Source organism: Pyrgilauda ruficollis, unplaced genomic scaffold (assembly GCF_017590135.1).
Source record: "Pyrgilauda ruficollis isolate IOZ18807 unplaced genomic scaffold, ASM1759013v1 scaffold38, whole genome shotgun sequence".
NCBI lineage: Eukaryota > Metazoa > Chordata > Aves > Passeriformes > Passeridae > Pyrgilauda > Pyrgilauda ruficollis.
This window is the reverse complement of record NW_024525267.1, coordinates 8,272,471-8,291,920: the sequence shown is the minus strand read 5'-3', so window position 1 is coordinate 8,291,920 and position 19,450 is coordinate 8,272,471. Positions and strand designations below refer to the sequence as shown.

General features: G+C 45.4%; 1 long non-coding RNA gene across 1 annotated transcript in view; it reads right to left on the bottom strand.

Moving 5' to 3' along the window:
- Positions 1-17,079: 17,079 nt before the first annotated feature.
- Positions 17,080-19,450, bottom strand: part of LOC121358304 — a 2,874-nt gene continuing 503 nt past the window's right edge. The window contains exons 2-3 of the long non-coding RNA XR_005955854.1: positions 18,858-18,931; positions 17,080-18,495 (exon numbers count right to left, since the gene is read on the bottom strand). This is a non-coding gene — a long non-coding RNA (uncharacterized LOC121358304). The remainder of the gene's footprint in view (positions 18,496-18,857; positions 18,932-19,450) is intronic.

Sequence of the window (19,450 nt, the reverse complement as noted above, 5' to 3'; positions counted from 1 at the left end):
AAAAAAGCATCAGATATTCCTAATTGCTTTTTATTCAGCTATATTACTGCAGAATAACGGATTCATTTAGGGTATAAAAGACCTCTAAGACTATTGAGCCCAACCTTTGGCCAAACACCATCTTGTCAACTAAGCCATGGCTCCAAGTGCCACATCCAGTTGTTTCTTGAACACCTCCAGGGATGGAAACTCCACCATTTCCTCAGGCAGCCCATTCCAATGCTTAACAACCCTTTTTGTGAAGAAATTCCTCCTAATATCTAACTCAAACCTCCCCTGGTGCAGCTTTTACTGAGCATCAGTTTTCTCCAATAAATTTAACCACAATCTTACTCTTCCCTCAGCAATCCAGGCCCTCTGGGAAAGCTTTGTGTTGAAAACCAGCTGCTGTAAAAAGCTGGCTGCTACAATCAGTGCAGAGACTTGGATGCAAGCAGCACAAATCAGGAATGGCAACCAAGAGCACGCCAAGCTGCAGCAGTGCAGAGCGGCTCCAGGTGTGTTCTTCTCAGCCTCCTGCCCAGCTGTGTCCCTCTTTGCTGAACGTCTAGAGATAGGAACCAGCTTTACATAGGTATTCCAAATAAGACTCTGCTGTTTTCTAAAGCGGGAGCCTTCTCCAGGCTTTTCATCAATCGCTGACTTTCCTCTTTCAGATCTTACCTCCTGCGTGTTAAATTAGTTGCAGGATTAGCCCACCCCTAAAATTTACATGTAAATTCCGTGTGTTCTACCTGCAAGAGCTGTTGATGCGACTTTTCACACCAATGCAGGGCACTTGTCAGGAGACAGCTCCATGGTCTCTCTCCATGTCAATCTATGACCATTTTTGTAACAGAAAACAGAAGTTCAGGAAAGTCTGAAATGAATGAAAAATGCAAATCTTGAGCTCATCTGCCAAATTTCTAACATCTCTTAGGTCTGTATCTGCCCAACTCAGCTCCTTTGTGCTTCAAATAAAATACATTCTATTCAACATCGCCAAACTTAAACAAAAACTCAGGGAAGAGGGTGTGAATTTTTTTTTTTTTTTTTTTTTAATCACTGCTGTGGATTTGCAACCCTCATTCTCCTGCCCATTCTGTTCTGTACATAATCAATGAGCCCCTCAGGGCTCCTCTTTTTGGAGAAAACTTCAGACACTGAGTGATACTTGAAAAATATACGATCCCTAGTTAGATAATTGCAGTGCTTAGGTGTGAGCAAAGATCTATAATTAAAATTGTTAAGTTAAAAAAAGGAGTAAAATGTCTGAGAAGACAAAGCTGGATTTACTCTTCCTGAGAACATGGTGAGGCAACACTTTAACAAATACACATCCTGATTCTGTGTTGCTAATTGGTTCATACTCGTGAATTACTAAAATGCCTATTATAAAATTTGACACTTACACTATTTTGCAAAGTCCCACAGCTACATAGAAATGTATCTGAGCCTTATGATGCCCAAAATCTAGGAATAAGCCATCTGTAACAAAGTCAAAACAATGCATTAGAAGGACAGATAAAGGATTGATAAAGAATTCACTGTAAAACTATGGCAAATTAAGAGCTCATTTGCTGAAGAATGCCTTAGCTTTGTTCTCTCTTTTCCACCGGTTTGATGGTTGCACTTGGGAGCAGATTTTCCATACTTGTAATGACTTTGGAGAACGAGGTACAAACTGTGGGGTGGAAAAGCCACCTAGTGGTACAGGGACATGGTGCCAGGCAGGAGCAGGTACTTCTGAATTCCAAGGAAAGTTTTGTTCTCATGCTGGGACATCGTGCCCTGACATGTTATACAGGGTACTTGTTGTTATTCATTGAAGTCTGGAATGTGTATTGTGGGATTGTGCGTGCATGAAACCCACATGCAAATTAGAGAAATTTTCCAAAGGACAGCACCATGAAATTTTGTGTTGGATCATTGCCTGTTTTATATGTGCTGTGTAGACAATAACATCTCATTAAGAGCTATTTCAGAGACTTAAGAGGATGAATGAGTTTGCCTCATTTTTCTTTCTACCTGTCCAAATAAATGTAAGAATTGCTATAAGCCCAGCTGCCCAGAGCACAAAAAAGAGAAGAAAGGTTATAAAGACAACACCCATCTGTACTTTTTATTTTAATTTTCATTCTTTCATAGCTTTGAGGCATGACAAGTCAGCGCATTTGCAGGGCTGGTTATCCATATCTCTGCTCTGGATCCACTGGTGATTTTTCTGAGAATAATTTCTACATGTGCTGAAAAGAGATGGGAAAGCCATCCCGGGAAACAAAAATTCACCCTCTACCAAAAGGCTGCTGGGTAGGGTTGATCAGCGCACTGCATGATCAACATGCGAAAGTCTGTCTCCTCTGAAAGGCTGAGAGTGCTGGGGAATGATTACAACAGCTCCATTCCTTCAGGACCCTTCAGCTCAGCACAAGCAGCACAGAGTTATTGCAAGAATGAAGGTAGATCTCCCTTTGGCACACCAGTGATTAAACCTGAGCCTCTGTAGAGAGTAATAGAAAAGGCAGCGTGTTCTTATCTAAATAGTCAAAATGCAAAGTCAAACACCTGTGCTGAGGTTTGGGGTTTATAACACCAAGGTCTTTGCAGCTTTGTGCTCAAAGCAGAGTGTTCTCTCATTTGCAGATTCATCTGTGAGCACATGGAGCAGGGAGCTCTGCAGGCACGAGGGGTTACCCTCAGGTCTCTCAGGGCTCTTTAGCCTAGGATGGTTGTTGAGTGGAAGGAGAGAGAGGGGGATGACCATGCCAGGCTACAGCTAGGTTAAATAACTGCTGGAAATTGTGGGACTGTGCAAGCAAACACACCAGCACACTCCTGACTGCAGCCCCTCTGTAACAAGTGCATCCAGCTGTGAGGATCAAGCAGCCCTTGGTCACTGCCCATCTGCAGCATCAGGGAAAGGGGATATGGCAAAGATGTACACAGGACAAATAGGAATAAAGGGGACTGTGAAAATGAAGCCTCTTTAGGTAAATGAATTTCATCTTCAGAATGGGAGACTTAACAAGTCAAGCTAGGCAATTAGAGTAATTACAACTAAATGTTTAATTAAATAAAGGCATGAGCAAATACATGCCAGGCCTGAGATTTCCTGCTGTAGTAAATGCATGAATCTGCCGATCTGTGCACCAAATAAATCACAGCATTTAGGCACGTAAACTAACAGAACTGCACCTGCTGAACAAGAGGAGGAGGGAAGACGTAGGAAAATACCTGAAAGCACCAGCATTGCTCCAGTGGACATGCAGCTTGGCAGGCAGGGAGGTCAGTGGGAGTAGCAGGGACATAGACTACGAAATGAAATTTCCTATCCACAAGGGAAATGGAATCTTACAATTTCAATGGGGACAAATGTCCCAATTTTCTGGTTTGTGTGCGTTTTTTTCAGTTGGATTTCATTTGATCCTATCTCTTTTCCAGAGTGTTTGTAAGCCTTTCTTTTCTGGTTCGCAAGTTTCTGTTTCCCTTCCCGAATGGAAAGAATCATCACCGAACTGAAAGCCATCAAAAGCCATGGCATGCCATCAAGTGCAGGGACATGGAACAAAACTTGCCCAAATTCTTCCTCATTCTAATCCTGGATAGTAATAAGAATCATTTACAAATGCTCTGCAATTGAGATACTATTAAAGGAAATGCAATTGAGGGGAAAAAAAAAAAGAATATTGTGAAATTTAGTGACTACAAGAAAATGGACGAGGATTACATGCTGTGCAGTGCAAAGGGCCAAAACATGGCAAAACTAAGCTGACAGATGTTGCAAAAGGAGGAGAAAAAATCAAGGAGGAAGACACAACACTGAGGGGAAGATATCAGAGTCATGGCATGGATACTGAAGGATAGAATTAAAAATAAAAAAAAAGGTCACGGAACTGAAAGCCATGAACACCTTGGCATGCCATCAAGTGCAGGGACACGGACCAAAGATTGCCCAGTTGGTCCCCATTGAAATCGCAAGATTCCCTTTCCCTTCCCGAAAGGAACTGAAATTTCCTTTCGGGAAGGGAAAGGGAATCTTGTGGAACCAAAAAGAAAGGCTTCCAAACACTCTGGAAAGGAGATATGATGAAATGAAATGCAATGAAAAAATAAAAAAAAACCTCAGAAAATTGGGACATTTAGTGACTGCAGGACAATGGGCCGGGAGGAATTGAGGGTGGGTTTGTAATACTGATACTGTCTGACGGAAGGGGCTGTGCTGGGGATTGATTTTCAGTCTCCTGATCTGGGTATGTAGGCTGGAAGAACATCGTGCCAGGCAGCCAAGTGCAGCCGTGACTGCCTGTTCAATATGGATCGCTGTTTCCATGCAGGCTGCTCCGCTGTGAAACTAGAGCTCTGTGCTGGCAGGGATTGCTGTTTCTTCTCTCCAGCTGCACCTTTTCTTTGTCTCTGAGTAGCTTTGCTGAGATTCAATTTAGGGTCCCAAAAAGCTTTAACAAAGCTCCAAACTGCCAAGGCAAACAAAAGAGAGGAAAATAAAAGGCAATGAAATGTCATGAGTAAAATACTGCTCTATGACCACAATAACTTGGGATACTGGGAACTTTGCTTTAACAGAAGCTGCCACAGTGGAAATAATTTCAGAAAAGCACTCTTGCTCTCCAGTGTTTCACCTGTGGTGTGTGGATGAGAGATTCAACATCCCTCTGCATCCAAGTCCTGCTATTCCAGCCGAGTCAGACAGGAAGCCTTGCAGGGTCTGCAAGATTTCTGCAGCAGCTGAAAGGAATACTGTGTGACATAGGACCCTTTATTTGGGGAGCAGTCTATTGCCTATGTAATACACTCCCAGAGCAGAAAACATGAGTCAAAAACTCTGAGATTTAGGCTGAGCACTGCAGTGATCCTGAACAATAGAGAGCTCCCTATTAGTGTTTGGTTTTAATGAACAAGCCTAAACTGAGGAATGCTTTAGGTCTCTGTGTGACCAACCTCACAGTTTAAGGTCCTGATTACATTTTTACCTTATCAAAAATAGGTCATGTTTGGTAAATTTTCTTTGCAGCCATAAGTATCTCTTCTTTTTAAGGAATTTCTTTGAGTCAATGAAGATTAGACATTCTCTTCTACCTACTGCCTGAGAATATGCCCTCTTTGATTACAAGTCTTATAATTCAAAACTGGAAAAGCAAAGTTTTCACATGTTTGTCGTTCATGTTCAAAACTGTGGTTTGAGAGCCTGTGCAACCCTACCAATACTGCCTTGCTCCCCTTCTCCTGGGGAAGTTCCTGGAAGCTGCTTCTGTCTCCATGTTTCCTGCAGGAAAGTTAGCTCTTGGAGGAATTTAACCTTTACAGTCTAAAGGATTTGTCCTGACATGCAATAGCATTTTCCAAACAGACTGCATATGGGTAGACCTCATCCACTTTGAGTTTAAAAAGCAAAATAAACTTTAAAAGCACATCTCCCCTGGTTGTTCAGCCTCCTTGCTGGCTCTTGCAGTAGCAGGTTTTTCTGGCAGCCCATCATGGTCTCTCCCACCTTCATCTCACAGTTGTTTCTAAGCCGTGGGAGGTTTATCATTCCCTTTGATATCTTTGAAGGGTTAAATAAATGGAAGGGTTAAAGCAGCAGAAGGAAGGGACCTTGCTGTGGCCCTTAACTCTGTTTTGTATTATAACCTATTTTGCCTTCCAGAGATCAATGCTGCTGCTTACATAAGCACTGAGCAGGGACATATGCTGGATATTGGTGCTCCAGAATCATATCTGACAATACCTGTGGAAACAAGAGGAAACAGAATTTTTATGTCTGTAGTTCATGCCTCTCCCTCTGCTTCTAAAGGACAATTTTGCCAACAAGTTGGATTAGAAGAGAAGTTAAAGGAAGGGGTGTTTCCCTAGAAACCTAAAAAAGCAATAGGCAGTTTCATAGCCCTGACTGATAAGAACAAAGATATCAAAGGGAATGATAAACCTCCCACGGCTTAGAAACAACTGTGAGATGAAGGTGGGAGAGACCTCGATGAGCTACCAGAAAAATATCCAGTATATTAAGCCCCTGCTCAGCGCTTATGTAAGCAGGCAGCATTGATCTCTGGAATGCAAAATAGGTTATAATACAAAACAGAGTTAAGGGCCACAGCAAGGTCCCTTCCTTCTGCTGCTTTAACCCTTCCATTTTAAGGCTGGTTTGAGAAGGTTTGGCTCAGTAATGCTTAAAACAGACTGAAAAACAAAGCTGACACCCAGTGCCGGGTATCAGCTCTGCCCCAGAACCTGGGGGACACCTAAGTCATTGAAACTGACTTTCAGCCGGGTCATTACCGGCGCCTTTCCAGCCGCGGCGGTGATTCCTGCCCGCACAAATCCCTCCCGAAGGCTCTGCCGGCTGCCCGAGGAACGCGGACTCCCCGCTAGATGTCAGCGTCCCTCCTGCAAATCGCCGGGGTTAATTAAAAACCTCTAATGAGGCTCCCCCGTTTAGCCAGGCTTCCAGCGGGCTGGTGGGGACGCCTCTGTACCACACACTTTTTTTGGAGATTTGCACCAAAAGGCTTTTGGCATCATTGGGAGGATCTGTCTGCCCATGGGAGCCACCCCAGCGGCTGGCACTGCCCTCCAAACAGCCGCTCTGGTCACTGGAGGTGTTTAATTCTATTTATTCTGCCAGAAATATTTATATTTGCAATTAAATATATTTCTATTTATATAAATATATAGCCCTGTATATTTGTAATTAATTTATGAGTTAATAAATTTATTGTTTATATAAATATATTTATATTAAAATATATATTTGTATATAACGTTATATTGGTATATCTATTTATATATATATAATTTATATTTATATATATAATTATATATATTTTATATTATATATATAATTAATATTTATATTTAAATAGATTTATAAATTATAAATTATTTCTAATTAAATATGACCTGCAGCTGCTCTGCCCAGTGCAAGGTTCCAGCAGCCAGTGCCGAGTTCTGGAGCTGACAAGAGACTGGTCTGCTGGGGCTGAAAGAATATTTCTATTTCCAGTTTATTTGGTTGCCTGGTTAAGGACAGCTCAAGAAGCTCACTGACTACTGAAAAGGAAGACAACTTATTTTCTTCCTCTTGCCTAGGAAAGGAAGATGGCTGAGGATGAGAGCTAGCACTTCTTGAAATCCAGAAAAAAACCCCTCCAAATCTAATTACAGGAAAAGCTCCCTTGTTTAATGAATCAGCAAGCTTTATTATTTTTTTAAATAGTAAGTTATGTGTAATTTCCTGTATGTATTCAGTTACTTTGTAGAGGGAAATCAAATTTTAAAGCTTTTGTATACTCATGTTTAATTGCAACCCAACATGACCTAAAGGAAAAATAATCATGTTAAAAAAAGAAGCATTATACACCATTTCTAATAGTTTTATTAAAATATAATTAGAAATCTGAATAAATGCATATAGGATACAGACTTACTGGAATAAGTGAAAGCCACAGGTGCCTTCCTGGTTAGTCATATCTAATTAATTCTGAGAGCCTCTAAACTTAATCTTCCTTTAAAAATTTAAGTGACTGCGGAGAACCATTGCAAAAAGAAACTTAAAATAGCAGAGAGATATTTTAAATTAAGATTCCCTGATTGTTGAACTTTGTCAAATTCATCACTTCAATCCATCCCTGAAATGTACAATTAATCACCACCTCTAAATACAAAGCACAGGAGGTGATTTCCCTTTTGCTGCTACATCTCTGGATTCAGCTTTTCCATTACATTGTAATTACAATGGATCTTCAAAGTTGTCATGAAAATAAAGGATTAGTAGAACCGAAAATGAAAGTTTAATGGCACAGACTAAACATCAGCTATGAGCAACTTCAGCTCTGGCCTCCTGCCTCGATCCCATTTAATTTTTGGACTTGTCTGAGGTGAATAAAGAGCACAGAGCAAAATTATGCAGTGAACTTTGTTATTGAAACAGCATGGAGTAATACTTTGAGCTTGAGAGAGATTGACATTTTGGTTTAGTCCGTGGTGGTAGTGGAATAACAGCACTTTTGTGTCACATAGGGCTTTCTTGGGGGCTCATCAGGCACTTGGAGATGAAATGTTTCATTGCTCCAGCGAGGTCTCCCTCACCCAGCTTACCTTCCCTTGCACTAGCAACAGCTGAGTTTTGTCCTAAAAATCGTGTTCTTTTACAGAAATGCAGTCTGCTCATGCACATCTGCCTGCAGCTTGGTTTGTATGGCCTGGAGAGACCTTGACCCAGCTTTTTGTTGGGGTTGGTGAAACATCTGGAGGCCTGTGCTGGACCTTGCTGTGTAAGGCCATACTGGGACAGTTCACTGCACATCTGCTGGGGAGCAGCAGCTCCTGCTGCAAGGTCACACTGGAGGGTGGCTTTGGGGAGCAGCTCCGTGCACCAAACACCAGCCCATCCAGTTCCCCATCCCTCGCTCTGGTGCTCCCAGCACAGCCTGCCAGGGCACGCAAGCAGCCCAGCCTGAAGATATTTTTGTGTCTTGAAACGAGCTGTTGGTTGGTTCAGGTCCCTGAAAGACAAGGTGGCTGCATGGTCAGGGGTAGCAGTGCCAGCACCACGGTCCTGCCCAGCCAGAACGTGGTGGGGAGGGGACCAGGGACAGAGCGCACACCTCAGGGGCTGGGGACAGGGGAATGGGCTCAGCCACATCACAAAATCACACGCTTAAGATTACTCCCTTTGCATTGTATCTGGTGCTGACATGTCCATGAATGATGATGAATTTGTTCAGTAAGCTGATCTGATTGATCAGAAGCATCCCAGAAAGTGCCTCCATGGAAGAGGAGAATGGAATAGAAGGTCTCACTTGGGAGGGACCTACAATGAACATCATATCCAACTGCCTGACCAAAAGTTACAGTTTGTTATTAAGGGCATTGTCCAAATGCCTCTGAGACACTGACAGGCTGGGGGCATCAACAGCCTGTCTAGGAAGCCTATTCTAGTGTTTGACCACACTCACTGTAAAGAAAGGCTTCCTAGCAGCTTTCTGTTGGATCTGCTGGCTGAGCTGACTCACTCTGGTGACCTCTCATCACTAAACCTGGAAGGAGAGAGCACAGATGAGGCAGCTCAGGATGGGATCACCCTACTGTGACTGTCCACTTAGATCAGCTCAAACAAAGTGCTGGCTCACGCTCACCCATGTGGGCAGAGCTGCCAGAAGCTGCAGCCTGTGCCTTTCCTGCTCTCCCCTTCCCTGATCCATCAACCGTGGCTCTCTGTGCTGGCTCCAGCCAGCCCACTGATAACCAATTACACACCTTTTTCCAGACTGCTCTGCAGCTCCATCAGCTCCTTGAAGCTGGGATTTATGCTTCCTACAAGTGCCAGTCTGATGCAGAGGAGATGTGAAGGCCACCTGGCTGGAGGTGATGGGGAAAAGAGAGAAATGCATCTTGGAGCAGCAGCGTGGCCCTGCATCAGCCCCTCCACCTGAGCCCTGGCCCTGCCAGGACTTCACTGCTTTTCACACCCAATTTCCCCACTCTTTGCCCTTGTCCTCATCTGCAAGAGCATCAGCTCTGCCAGGGACTCCTCAGCTCCAGCCTCCCTCCAGATGCTCACCCAGACCCCAAACCCCAAGGAGGCTCAAGCACCAGTTTGACCAGCTTAGGTTTGAACAGGTCCAACCTCTGCCTGTCTCCACCAGGAATGAGGTCCTGCACAACAGCTGCATTACCTCTGACACCTCCAGGGCTATGCACAGGCTCTTCTTGCCCTTTTTCTGCTGGTGGTGGTGATATGTCCCTTTGCCACAGGAGACTCCTGGATTTTAGGCACTGCAAACCCTAAAAATAACAACTCCTGGAAGAATTGCCATCATCACAGAATTTCCACCGTGTCTTGGTGTTCTCCTTTGACCTTTTTTTTTAAAATGCAAGCAGTACATGATACATGATAACCTATTACATTAGGCTATGTATGAGTAGACATTCTCCAGAAGTTTAAATTTGGAAAAAGCTTTTAGCTTATTTCTGCAGAACAAAAGCCAGGGATTCACTATATGGCATAGGGGAGATGTCCAGCACCCTCCTCTGGTGCCCAAAGCTGGCAGGGGCAGCTCAGCTTCCTGCTGCACCCAAATCCCCTGTCTCTAGTGTATATCTGAACAAGATCGGGGACTTCCACAGAGCAAGCCCATATCAGGAGCAATTTAGGAGTGATAATGAAAGGAGAAGTCCTGATTGGCAGAGGAAACAAGGGGCTATTTCTGCTCTCTAAGGCTGAGCCCAAATCCAGCTGTAGGAGGTGTGACCAGCTGTCTCTGAGCCAGGCTCGTCCCCAGCCCTAATGCTGGGTGACTTCACCCTAACATGGGGTGCAACATCCCCAGGATGGGGATGGAGGATTGCAAGGCTGTGGGGAGGTGTGGTGAGACCAGGGGGTCATGGGGTCCCACCTGTAGGGCCCTGCAGAGTCTGGGGGATGAAATCACAGCAATGCTGCACCAATCCTGGTGATTTAACCCCAGCTTTGTGCTGGCATGGACTCTTCCTGTGGTCATTTCCTTCCCTTTCCTTGACATGGGAGGGTGGACTGCTGATATTTGGGCTACACAGAAAATAATACGAGGGGTATTTTTTTCCTCCTGCAAATTCAATCAAGGTGTTGCTCTGTGGTCAGAGGATGAACAAGCAATTCTGTGGCTGGGACTAACACTTCACTGGTGGCTGCCTGCACGGAATGGGTTTGTTGGAACACATGCTCCTGTGGAGCAGAAGATCCCCCTGACAGTGCCTGACACCAGGGCCTTGGTGGCCAAAAATAGCTGGGTCTGTCACAGGGAGGACGATACCCCTGGGAGGCTGAGGCCACACTTCAAGGGACAATGTGTCACACAGTCAGAAACTCAAGTGGCTCATTTAGCGTGCATTTCCCTGGGTTTCAGGAAAACTGCTTGTAAATAAATATCAAATTGTTTGCTTAGGAGAGGAGGACTTGGCTAAAAACCTGCTGTGTTGTGCATGAGCATTTGGGAGTTCAGGGTCCTGACGGTGGGATAAGGGAGAGGATGTGTCCACTAACACTCTTTCAAAATAGACCAGTGTGCAAATGACAGAGCAATTTATGGACTCCAGGCAATGCAGGACAGTGAACGTCTCTCAAAGTATGGGATCTGTCCCCACACGAGTTATAACAGATGACAGTTTACTAAATATATCTGCAATGCCAAAACAAACAGCGCTGCATTCCAAAGCGAGGGGTCACTGCAGTCTCTCTTCACACGCCACTCTTCCTTCTGACCTGCAGGAGACTTTGACCAGGAGGACTGAAAGATGAAGCAGAGAGTTTGAGTGCGTGTATGTGGGGGTTTGCCAGGGAGATGGATTCCCATTTTGGCAAATGCCATCAGTTGTGCTTTCAAGGGTCAGTGTAGTATCTCATTATAGTCCCTACCTATCCCCTGTGACCCAAATAGTCTCAGTCACCCAGAAAATCTTACACAACAGCAACTTGACACAGATAAGGACTGAATGAATGAGACTTTCCAGCTAGTGATAAATTGGATAAATGTTGAAGGTAATGAAAAATTAATTGTACCTCCTGCCCTGAAGAACATTTTGAATATCATCTGCTTTTCAGGCTTGTGCATAAATATGCATAATTCTGCATCTTTAATTGAAATAAGTATTCACTTCAGCTGTTTTACTGCTGACAGCTCAATGGAGTTACTCTGTTAGTGATCATTACAATTATTTAGTGGTACTGAAATCTTGCTAAGAGGTCTGAGCTATCCTCTGAGTCTATAGAAACCTGGGACCAAAACATATGCCCAGCCCAAGAGCTGAAATGCAATAATAAATTCTGTAGTAAAGGAAACCTTTTTGTATGAAAATATCAGCCCAAGGGCGTGAGGAACCCACAACAAACTGAATTTTTTTTAGAAACCATAAACATGATTCCCTCATTCCTCCTTGCAAATCTCAGCCAACTGAGTCATCAGGGAAGAAATAATAATTTTAGTGGGATTCCTACATGGCCCCCCACACAGGTCTCATCCCAAGTGGGAGCAATACATGGAGCAGGGCAGTGTTCAGGCAGGATGATGTTTGCCTGAGCTTTAATCCCCTTGCAGACAAAATCCTGAACTTGAATGCATGGAAAATTGCTGTTGATAATCTTATTTTCAGGAAAAAAAAAAAGTATTTCAACCAGCATCTGGCAAGGTACAGGCCTTTAGCTTCTGCCTTAGAAAAACCCTTGTCTGCATTTGCACTTTACTGGCTGGTAAAGTTTCTGGAATTACATTTTTTTCCTTTAAAATTCTGGAGACACAGGAGCAGCCTGAATTCCCTTTTTCTGTGTTATGTATCACTGCACAGTGACAGCAGGGCAGAAGACATTTCATAGGCCATAAAACCAGAATGGGCTTAATCCTCTTCTCACAGTAGATTTACATTTGTGTGACTGTTAGTAAAGTTGGCAGTAAAGATGTTGACAGAGCTGAGGGCTGGCTGGGGCCCAAGGGCACTGATTTTTAAAGGTGGCAACTGGGATTACTAAATCCTGCTTCCAAAGAAGCCTTAGCCCCACTTCCTACCCTTGAGAGCTTTTTTGTTCTCCACTGAATGATGGTTGAAAATGGGCTGTAGCCACCCAAGATATGTCAGTGTTGCAGGGGAAGCAGAGGCAAAGCAAACTGCTGCTGCCTGAGAGCTGCTCAGGGGAGCTTTGCCCTGGCCATGCAGGGGTGAGAGGGGTGCCTCATCCAGTATTTCCATGTCCTGATGTGGTTTGTGCAGTCCTCAGCCCAGGTGTGTCCTAGAACTATCAATACCTGCAACTATAGAGAAAGCTTTTTTTTTTCTCTTCATTTCCTTTCCGTTCTTGGAGGTGGCAAGGAAAGGAAAGGCTTTCAGGGGATTAAAACACTGCTCAAAGTGAAACTACTGCAGGTCTTGTCTGAGCCTCAGTGAAAGTGCTTCAGGGGTGAGAGGAGGCCAGCAAGAGGAAAATGCCCAAGCCCTTGCTTGCCTTCTGCTGCTCAGTTTTGTTTCACGAGCACCTGAGCTTGCAGCTGCTTGTCCAGCTGCTGTTATTCCCTCATCCATCTGTGGGTTCCAGAATCCAGACCTGGCATTTGACCACTACGCTGTGTTTCTCAAGCTTCTGCTGCGGTCAGCTGAGTGTGTTTCTTGGCAGGTTTCTCTCACATAACTTCTGAGAAATAGAGCCAGAAGTGAGATGCCAAGCTGCTGGTGAGATACAGAGTGCGTGGGAGGCACCAGCCAGCCTTGGAGCACCAGGGCAAAGCTGACAAGACTGGTGTGGTCTCGACTGCAGGCTCATTACAGTGCTCTTATAAACACAAGGGCTGCAGCTGTGACAGTCCAAGGACAGAAGGGGTATTATTTTTTGTTAGACTCACTAATGTAAGTGAAAAAAGTGGATAAATGGTTTAAGATAAGGGGATTCTGAATCCAAAACCTTGCCTGAATTTACTGATAAGTTAGGGTCAAGGTCTTACAGGCTCCTGAAAGTCTGTAAAAGCTTGACCTGATCTTATCAGGAGTCCAACAGATCTCTAAAACACAGTCTGCTGAGCCCACTAAGTCAATCAGGAGTGCAAGGTTTCAAGTGGGATCCACAAAGGCACTTCAGTACCTGAAGCAGGACTTAGACAGGTTAGAGGTAAATACCCTCAGTAAATACCTGTGTCTTGGTTTGAAAAGCCAGGTATCTGCTAAGGAAGGCAGGAGCCTCCACTGAAATGGAAAATGTAAACCCCCTCCCTCCAAATCATTATAATTTTGAAATTAAGGGGCTCTCAGGCAAAGATATGGGAATAGGAATAACAGTTCTTTGCTAGGAAAATTAAAATAAAAATGCAGTAATACAAAAAAATACTGAGTCAAATACAACCTGACACCCTGTGGGTCAGGGTGTTGGTAGCAGGTCTATTCAGTGGTGGCTGCAGATCTCCTGCAGTGACAGCTGTGGTTCTGTGGGAGCAGGGATCCTGTAGAAGGGTGGAGTTTTCCTCTAAAGGTCCAGTGGTGGTGTAGATGGGCCTGGTCTTCCTCTGGGAATCCAGTGGAAACAAACTCCCCCAGTATTCCAAATCTCAAAATTTTATCCAGGTAGGAATGCTTGGCTCCTCCCCCTGGGCAGAGCATCTCCCAGGAATAGGAATAACAGTTCTTTACTAGGAAAATTAAAATTAAAATGCAGTAATACAAAAAAATACTGAGTCAAATACAACCTGACACCCTGTGGGTCAGGGTGTTGGTAGCAGGTCTATTCAGTGGTGGCCGCAGATCTCCTGCAGTGACAGCTGTGGTTCTGTGGGAGCAGGGATCCTGTAGAAGGGTGGAGTTTTCCTCTAAAGGTCCAGTGGTGGTGTAGATGGGCCTGGTCTTCCTCTGGGAATCCAGTGGAAACAAACTCCCCCAGTGTTTTACCCAGGTAGGAATGCTTGACTCCTCCCCCTGGGCAGAGCATCTCCCAATGGGATGATGGAATTTTATCAGCGACACTCACTGGCCCATTAACAGAAGATATCTCCCTGTAGGGTGAATGGGTCCTGGAAGAGATAAAGCAAACTGCCCCACCTGGTTTTAACAGCTGGTGATAGAATACATACTCCTGGTTACATCTTGCATTGCAACCTAAGACAACCTGCAATCCAAAAAGCCCCACTAAAATGGAATTAGAGTTAGGGATGATCACCTTCGAATTTTGATTTTCAGGGTGAAACCTGAAATTCCATTTCTTTGTGTAACAAACCCTCCTCACCTGTAACTGAGAAGCTGGTGCACTTTGGGAGGTGGGAAAACAGGGTGGAAACCTTTATTCATGCACAATACCTGTGTTACAAATGGAGCAAAATGAGCCCTGCACAGTTCAGATGGCAGGTCCCTGTCCTCAGGAGGCTGACTTGGGATGTGCCTCTCTCTGAGCAGAATCCAGTGCCTTAGCTCTGAAAAATTTGGGAGTTCACACCAGCACTGTTCACTTTAAAACAGTAAACACATCCCTAATGGAATCCTGTATAGAAAGATGTAAGTGCATGGCTCCTGAATGCTGCCATAAGGTTCAAGTACTAATCTCTAAGTGTAGAAGTCTTCAGTTCATCCTGTTTTAGCCACAGGAATCACAATCCACAGGCAAAATCAAGGGAAAAAAGGAACTGAAGAAAAGGTGAGGATTTCTTCTTTGGGAAGTACAGATTTGCTAATTATGGACGTATTCCAGGAGATTTCCTACAGATTTGCTGCAACTTAAGTGTTATTAACCTACTTTTCTCTTTTGGAACTGTGCTCCTCCATCCTAAAATTAGCTGGTGACCTAACAGAGCATTTAGGCATGGGCACCTGTAACTATCAAAGTGTTTCCACTGACTTCAGCAGAAACAGCCGGGTGCTGGAGGCAGCGTCGGAGGTCGGCTGGAGCCGTCTTACATGCCAGGGTCAGTGTCACACACAGAGCTTAGATCAAATGGGAGGGGAACAGGGAGCATTTCTAACATGATTACTGTCAGATTTCCTTTTATGTTTTCCAGAGGAAAATAGTATGCAAATGTCGCACGTGCCTGCATGGATTCAACCTTCCTTTCCTCTTTTTTGATCTCTCTAATTCTGACAAACAAGCTGGCTGTGACTGCTGAAGGGAAACTCTCCCCAAGGTGTTGAGCCACGGGCTTGTTTTGAGAGGCACCGTGGGTTTAGGCAGAGCCCTGTTCTACTGCTTCTGGCTATACTTTCCCACTCCAGCACTCTTCCTCCAGTTGCACCTCAGTGGAGACAAGGTGAATTGTGTCTGGGAACTGAGCCAGGGTAAAAATAACTGAGGAGGGGAGGGTGCTGCTTTTTTTATGCAGTTTCCTGGTCTGTTTGACAACACAACAGCACAAAGAGCTGCACCAGCACAACAAAGGGAGCATAACCTGACTGGTCCATCGAATCGCTGCCACCAAAAAGGGTGCCTGCAAAACTGCAGCCGTATTGCTCCACCAGCAGAGTGGATGGTCCTTTGGAAAGTCCAAAAGTGAGTTTCTACTCTCACCCCTTCTTCCCCTTTCCCATTTCTCTCTCCTGCAAGGGATGGGGCGAGCAGAGAGCAGCTGGGCACTGAGGCTGATGTTTCTGGCCCAGTGCTGATCCCTTATTTTCTTGCTTAGTGTCGTTCTGTTCCCAGCTCCAGCTTCTGCCGTGCATTCCTGTCCCTGTGCTAGATCCTGCTGCCCCCTCTGTTGTGCTGACATACCTCTTTGTGTGTCCACACCACAATCAAACCCTGGGAGCAATCCAGATCAAAACAAAGTATTCTTCTTCAGGGCTAACTTTCATCTGGTTCCCAGCCCCAGCTCCAGCACACACACTGTGCCAGCACCACACAGGGGGTTGCACACAGGGGAAAGAGGAGGGTCACTAAGCCAAAGGTTTCTCCTGGCAGACTGCAGAGCAAACATAACTTGGAGTATCCAAACAAAACTAGTTTACACAGCCATCGCAATCATTCAGAGTTAACGCTTTATCCAGATTGGTGCTGGGATGTGGGGACATTTGATCTCCTTCCAGTGCTGGAATCTAGATATGCAAATTCTGCATTATGGAAGGAATATCCTGCCATGAAGCTCATGCTGTTGATCCCCGTGGGACCTATAGACCAATCTTCCAATTATGATTGGAAAAGACTTCTGAGATCATTGAGTCCAACTGTTAACACAGCACCATGACATCCACCACTAAACCAAGTCCCCAGGTGCAACATCCACACCTCTTTTGAACACTTTGGGGTGGAGATTCCACCACTTCCCTGGGCATCCTATTCCAATGCCTCACAACTGTTTCAGTACAGAAATTTCTCCTAATATGCAATGTAGACTTCCCCTGGTGCAACTCAAGGCAGTTTACTCTCATCCTGTCACCTGTTCCCTGGGAGCAGAGGTTGATTCCCACCTGGCTACAGCCTCCTGTCAGGGAGCTGTAGAGAGTGGTAAGGTCTCCTGAGTCTCCTTTTCTCCAGGCTAAGCACCCCCAGATCCCTCAGCTGCTCCTCATCAGACTTGTGCTCCAGCCCCTCAATGTCTTTCCTGTAGTGAGGGGCCCAAAACTGAACGCAGGATCTGAGGTGTGGCCTCACCAGTGCCCAGCACAGGGGACAATCACTGCCTGGATGCCTTGTACAAGAAACAGCTCTGTGACTTGGCCATTCTGGGTGGTGTGGGAAGGTGGTGAGGCAAGCATCACTGCTGAACTGATCAAATCCTCTTTCAAAAGGGAATTTAATGGGAATTGTGAGGGCTCCTCATCCCCACTGCAGTTATATTCATCACTGCCTGACAGTGCTGCTCTGTAGGGCTTTTCCCCAGTGCTCTGTGCATCCATCCAGCTCATTTTGGACAGCAGCAGACAGCAGGCAAGAGCCCGACTCTCACAGCTTCCAGACCTTCACCTTCCACAAAGCCTGATCCGTGTCAGCCACTTGCTATCCTTGCTGGCAGCACCCATGTACCTGTCAAAGCAGTTAGGGTCTGAGCACAGGGCCTTAGCAGTTCCTAGCTGGAAGGCTGTGTGTAAAAAGAGATGGAAGCTTATTTTCAGTGTCAGTCCAAGTAATCAACAGCCTGAAGATTTGGATACAAAGTAGGCATATATGACTTAATTCTACCTTTAACCTTCTACCTCACACCTTTTTTATGGAATTACTGTTTAATTGCTCCTGTTAAACCTGTCCAACAATACCATTTTGTGTTAGCAACACTTAGTGTCATATCTTCAAAGTGCTTTACAAGCAAGTTATCAAATGTGTAATTTGAGTGAAAACAAGCACCCTGGGCTGGGACCTGTGCTGTGTTAGACATAGCCTGGCATGCCTGCAGTGTATGCAGGGATGAGGAGCCCTGTGATTCATGGCAGGGTGAAGTCAGTGAGAAGAACATGGAGAGATAATGTGGGATGGCGCTCTCCAAGGCATAAAAGATCAAGCTCCATGAGATGACTTCTGGTGAATTTCATAGCATGTGCAAGAGCCTCAAGTGATCAACAGGGGACTTGAAATATTGCAGCTTGATTTTGATACTGCATCTTCTTCTCTCCTTCCTCTAGCACAAGAAAACTGGCAGTCAAAAGTCATAAATCAGTCAGAAATGTTTGTTTCACTTCGAGGATATGCATTACACTAGCCATAACACAGGAATTAGGAAACCACAGCATAGCCCGAAGGCCTTTGCCTTCAGCTGTGTCCATGGAGCACCAGACAGCTGTGCCACTATACAAACACTAATTAATCCTCAATAAAACAAGTAAAAAAAGTACACAAAGAACCATCACAGGTTGGTTTGTTGCCAGGATGGCAACAAAGCATGAATTGGACCAGGTGTTTGCCAAGGCAGGGCAGTCAAGTAGTAGCCAGCTTTGATTGTTGGCTCTGCAAGTCAGTGCATTCTCAGGCTCCAGCTGAAATGACACTGAAAAGGTGCAGGATTCACTTTTGCCCGAAAAAGAAAAATTTCCTCACAGAAAATCAGGGCTCCAAATCTTGCAGAATTTCTTTAGGCAGATCTGTGGGTATAAAGAGAAGCTTGAGTAAGCACGTACATTTGGTTTTGTAGCCTTCAAATGCAGGACCTCACTTGCTTGGCTCTTTTAAGGTGGTTGATGTTTTACCAGCACAGATTGAGAAGCCCAGTGTAGTGACACTGGCAGGAAGTGGCTAAAGTTACATTTCCTTTGAATAGCTGGCTGACCTCTGGGTGTGTAAAGCACAGCTCCATCCCAATATTTGTATCTTCTCACTTTGTGAGAAGCCAAAAGATATCCAGAATCAAACGGGACAAATCTAAGGAATTCCTTCTTTTTCCTCCTCCACTAACCCTCCTCTGAGCTCTAAAAAAACCCCCCCAACTTATGTTTACATAACTGACCCGCATCTGCCTTCCAGAGTTCTGGCTGGGCATGGTCAGATGATGCTGTCCCTAAACTTGAGGAGAGTCTGAATCTGGAAGAGAGGGGTAGATGGGTCATACCTGGGGTCTGTGCCTGAGGTGAGGAGAGCTCAGTTTGGGGAGGACTGTGGATGCTGTGCAGAAACTGGAGAGGTCTCCAGTGATCTTCTAAATTGGATTTGGGGGTGCTGCACATCTGTGATGAAGTATTTTATTTTTGTTTATCACCTGTAACCCCAAACGTTCCCAGACCAGAAAACGGTTCCTACAACACACAGGATTTCTTACTTCCAGCCCAAGTCCTTACTGTGCAGCACATGGACACAGAGCGCCTGTGGCCCTGCCCGGCTGCTCACGAGGGGCGGGATGAACAGCGCCGTCCCGGTAAGCGCCGGGAGGGAAAACACCGGGAAACCCCGCGCGCCGAAGCCAAGGCTGGTGAGGACGGGCGGGCGCGGGGAGCCGGGGCTGCCCCCTCTCCTGGTCGGGCACCCCACGACCCGCGGCCGTGCCGGGGGTGTCCCGCGGGCGGGGGGCGGCCCGGGGGCGCTCCCGGCGGGGGAGGCGGGGCC